Source organism: Leptidea sinapis, chromosome 47, assembly GCF_905404315.1.
Source record: "Leptidea sinapis chromosome 47, ilLepSina1.1, whole genome shotgun sequence".
Lineage (NCBI taxonomy): Eukaryota > Metazoa > Arthropoda > Insecta > Lepidoptera > Pieridae > Leptidea > Leptidea sinapis.
In genome coordinates this window covers 2,739,075-2,744,591 of record NC_066311.1, presented here as the reverse complement: position 1 = coordinate 2,744,591, position 5,517 = coordinate 2,739,075, and the positions used below count along the sequence as shown (strand labels likewise).

Below are 5,517 nucleotides of genomic sequence, written 5' to 3'. Positions count from 1 at the left end.
AACCTAGAACGTTTGATGGTCACCGGGAAAATTGAGGGGAAGAGACCAAGAGTGAGGCCCACGACGCTGGTCTGATCAAATATCTGAGCAGACTGACCAACCCCTCAGCATTGCACTCCACCATGCGACAGACCGAAACAGATGGAGGAAAGCTGTAGACGAACTTAAGCGGAGTCACGATCCTCAGCAATGAGGGAACGACTGTGAAGAAGATAATTATAAGTATATAAATTATTGAAACAGTTGAATTTTACATTATAATTAATAACAAAAGCCCCATATTCTTTAGTCCCTGTGTGATATGATCCCTCATTTTATACCGACTATAGTAGGGCGTTTGATAAAATCGACCTATCGACATTAATTGCGACCTGTAACGATAATCATCTCAAGTTATTGTACTAAATAACTAAATTTCTATTTGGGTTCCAGTTGCTAGTGGTGTTTCCCAGTGATCACTACTTTATCCACTTCTTTTTATTATCTATGTAGGAGATATAGATTACTGTTTAAGTCTTCCAATTCACTTTCCTTCGCTGATGATATGAAAATATTCTCTTCAATAACATCTATACTTGCAATGAATGCCCTCCAGGAGGATCTCAACCGCCTAGAGGAGTATTGTCTTATTAATAAACTAGAACTTAATAAATTAAAATATTCAGTCGTCACATAAGCCCGTAAGATTACACATTAAAAGGTCAGGTGCCTATAAATGCAATGGCACGAGGGATCTCGGCGTTTACTATGACCTAATGATGACCCTAAGTTACTATTCAATGATCACATTGACAAGCTGATAGAAAGTCTTCAAAGGCTTTATTTAGCGACTTTTAGTATGTTAGGGATTAATGTTTGTCATTGCCGATTTTTACTGAAAAATTGAAATTCATTTTTTTTATTTTACATAAATATGTAAGTAAATACTTAATCAAAATAATTCCGATTATTATCTATACATAGCTGCCATCTAATAGGAGGTCATAATATGCCTATGCGATAAAACTGGTGATCTAGATTTAACAAACGGTGTGAAAGAATTTTCTACCGCCTCCTGAGAAGAAAACTTCTTATCACGTCGAAAATTATCCAAATAACAAAAAAAATGGTAGTCCGTTGGAGCAAGTCTGGCGAATACGGAGGGTGACAAATTGCAGTTCCTGTAGAGTTGAAATGGTTACTCGTACTGTATGAGGTCTCGAGTTATCATGGAGCAGTAATGGTGAAGATCGATTCATGATTCTGGGCTGTTTCACTGCTAGTTTTGCTATGATTTTTCGGAGTTCGGCACAGTAGATATCTGCCGTTATTACTTGACCAGATCGGAGATAGCTATAGTGAATAACACTATGCTGCGACCACCAAATAATGACGATAACCTATTTATTTGTAAGCTTTGCTATAGGACATAGTTGCCGCGTTTGACTTAGGGTCAGCCATTGCATTTTTCGCTTAAGGTTATCGTAAAGAATCCACTTTTCATCGAATATCACAATTTGATCCAATATTCTTTCATTTCTGTATCGATACAACAAGTTTCAACACGCGTTTCTTTCTGCAGCTCAGTCAAATCATAAGGCACCCATTTTTTATATTTTTTTAATTTATTGCTTTGACGCAAATGAGTCAATATTGTTCATAAGGTATTGCTAAACATAATTTATTGTACCTCAAAAATCTCTTAAGTATAGCTCTCCATTCGGTGTTCTTGCAGTTATATTCTTGCAATTATAGGAAAAGCTTATGTATGGTGCGGACCTCAGAATACATCTGTATTCTGAGGTGCGGGCGTGGAGAACAGTGAATGATATTAGTAGATTATCAGATATTGAAGACATATTTACTACAAGCATTTCCAAAGTAAAAAAAAATAGTATTCACGTACCACTTACATGTTTTATATCACTTCTATTAGTACGTAAACCTGTAATTGGCTGTCTGTTACTATTTAAGTATCTATAGAAATTGTATTAGCTGTTGTTTTTCCTTAAATAAATAAAAGGGCGATAAAACCTTTTGAAGAATTTTAGACCGGTATAACTTTTGAGCCATACAAACTACGTTCTAGGGTAATCACGAAACGTTTCGTGCGCAGGTTCATCGAATTCTTACCTCCCGGACAAGCTAAATTTCTAATAATTAGTTCAGTGACGAGTTTAATTTATTACGACGTAATTCTTGCTTTTCATCATAATATTTGTAAAGTTTGGCTTTACCACCACTACATTCTCGCCACTATGCACCAAGTAGGTCCCTACGAAATGCTCGAGTCATAATAGGCATGTGGGTACCATATACCCAGTGCAAATAGTTCCTGAGGACGTTGCTTCACTTCGAGCGCTCCCCACGTTCCTCGCACAACTGGACGATCACGGCTCTAGAAAGTGTCGCACAGTGAATACTTTCCAAGAGGTTATTTAATACGTCCCTCGGGATGACTGAAACAACAACTTTATACAGTGTGAAATTGGTGTAGGAATATATTTTGAAAAACAATTGATGTGTCACAAACATAAAATGTGGCATTATTAATAAGAATCCTGTGACTTAAGTTCAGCTCTTTTTAATGAAACAAACAATTAAAATGATTTACTGCCTTTATTCGTTTTGAATTTTATTACTTTCTTTTATTTGGTACATGATATATGTATGCTCCTTGCTCCTTATGGGGCCTGAGTAGTAGAATCATCTACATTAGGTTCAGCATCGGCTTTACAAACGCCCTTGTGAGCAAACGTTGCACCGCGGCAGTCACACCTTAAATGTGAAAAGAAGAATTAAAATAGATTAAATGATGAAAATAATAATTTATTATAAGTTTTAATTATTGATAGTATTAATATATTTAACTACATAGTTATAATATATCCACCATGTATCCTAATCGTGTCAGGGCTTTTGACGATTGTGATATAGGTAGCATTCTCAAGAAAAAATGAAGATAAGTGATCCATTCCGACCTGCACACACTCTGTTGTAACACAGTCACCTCCAGGGCGAAAATGCATTTTAAATTGGTGATACGCAATTCATGTGTTACGTTTTGTTCATTATTTTATTTTAAATTAGTAAGCACTACTTTACTATCGCAGAATTATCTTTATCATAATAGATTATTCGGAATACTTACAAGCATCTGTTGCCATATGTTTGTCCATTAGTGGCACAGACAGGAACGTTGTCATGTGCGCACTCTAAATCACAGAGGAGTTTTGATTTTGCACTTGCCCAAGCAACGATTGATAAAATGAATGTAACAACTGAAATAAAAATGTTTAGTCCTTTAAATATTAGCATGACATTTATAATGAAGAAACCAGTGGATGATTAAGGTGTTAAACTTCTTTAAAGTTAGGATTATAATATAAAATAATAAGTATTGTCATAATAGTAAATTGCAATTGTTGTTTAATATCACTGTAGTTCTACATAGGTATTCAACCCTAGTGGTGATATTCAAAATCCAGTAACTCATTATTATATTTATTTAATATCTAACTGAAAAAATAATTCAATACCAAATTCGAAAATGTAAATGTAAATTAATAATTTAAATACTCTGAAGTCGCTTCATTTCCAATCTGTGGATTATAAGGAAAGTAATTTGTGTTACCTATACCACATAAACGTCTTTTAACAATTCTTTTCAATTTCGTGATACATAAATTGATTTTAACTTTTTCTGGGATCATGTTAAAACATTTACATCGACCCACAACATAATAACTAAATCGACCTATCTGAGTAATAGGCATAACTGTTATATTTTTACGATTGTTATCACACGGTGGAAAAAAATAGATGATACTTACAAAGTAATAGTTTCATGGCGAATGGTTTTATTTCCTTCTATCGACGTGACAAACTATGAGGAGACTTCCAGACGATTAGTAATATTGAAAACTTTCTTCCATTGACTTATATAGGTAGCCCACAAGGAAGTTATTATAATTTTAATTAGTTTTTTAAGAAGTCTCCATATTTTATCATTTCAATTAATTATTAACAAATTGTTGTTTGTTCAGCTTATCACGCAATGAAAGTATAATTTATTTTTAATTAAAGTAGATACTACAAAAATTAAAGTAAGTACTAAAATTGATAACATCTTGAATATAATGTGCCATAAGTTTGAAGAAATAGAATCGTGTAACACTCTGCTTTAGTTAAGTAAATATAATTTTAAATTTTTCACAATTAATATTTGAAGTTTAAATACAAAATTAGACCGAATCAGAGCAAATTTGCAACAATTTGCTATAACTTTCGATGTGATTGTTCCGACGGAATGTTTGCTTGATAATTATTCAATAATAATGCAGTTAGATGGATATGTTTCATTTAGAACTTATCGAGCTATAAACTATATCGAGTTTTAAGTGCGAATTTGCGTAGTTTTAAGGAAGCCCTGGAGAGGTAAGTGTTAAACTTTTATGGGCTTAAGTATATTTTACGTTTTCACTTGTTTTAGACGATATAATATTGTGTTTGTTGCCGGTAGTCTAAATCGGGCGAAAAGTGTTATTATTTAGTTTAATACCTAGAATGTGTACGATTGTTTTTATTAAAGAGGCTTCAGAAATGGATATTGACATGGATGCCATGTCTAGAAGACAACCATGAAAATCCATCCAACAGTACAGAAACTGTACCATCACGCGAAACTTCAAATCAACCATCTCAAACTAACAAACAAAAAAAGCCAGTCAAATTGAATTGAACTCACTGGAGCCCTATACTCGGACCATCTCTAATACAGAAAGCCATGACATTAAATAAATTTGAAAAAAATTGCAAATATTTTACTTCAATGACAATAATTTAATACAACGGAGCATCCTGTTTATCACCGGATTTACAAAATACGTCCAGTAGTAGAATCTCTGCATGAAGATTATAACAAAGTTCCAATCGAGGAACAACTTAGTGTGGATGAGCAAATGAGTTCCACCTAGGCTGGATTTCATATATATTCGCCTGTTACACAGACGAATGCATGCCAAACAGTAGTAGCTAGTAGCCTTTGCAGTTTTGTTAGGTATAGCTTCACCTCTACGTTAGATGTCTTATTCGCCCACTCCACACAACCGTATGTGATAATGGTCCTAGCCACGAATAAGTACATACCACGAAGCATACAGAAAAGAGTAAAGGAGATTGAAACGCTTCCATACATTCCTGGGCCCAGGTAAGATGAAAGTAGCATTATTTAAAAGATAACATTTAAATAATCAATAATTGAAAATTTAGCAAGATTTGTCAATCTAGGAGCTGAGTAATCGAAGTTATAAAAATGAGGTTAGGTATGTCTTAAACTAAATGTTGACAGCTCGTCTATTGTAGGTTTATTAAATGCCTAGCTGCTAAGGATTTATCACATACTTATATTAGATGGGTACCAACCTTGTTTTTTTTAGATAAAAATACCTATCTATCTACGTATACCTATCTACTACTGTAACGACCTTTTTTTGCATTATAATATAAGACAACTTGTAATTAGATATAATATAGTAT

The 5,517-nt window shown here is 33.7% G+C and overlaps 1 long non-coding RNA gene across 1 annotated transcript; it reads right to left on the bottom strand.

The window, feature by feature from the left end:
- Positions 1-2,579: 2,579 nt before the first annotated feature.
- Positions 2,580-3,947, bottom strand: LOC126978209 (uncharacterized). Its single transcript, XR_007732534.1, has 3 exons — positions 3,813-3,947; positions 3,131-3,260; positions 2,580-2,757 (listed from the first exon to the last, which is right to left on the bottom strand). It is a non-coding gene; the product is annotated as an uncharacterized LOC126978209 (long non-coding RNA).
- Between the last annotated feature and the right edge of the window lie 1,570 nt (positions 3,948-5,517).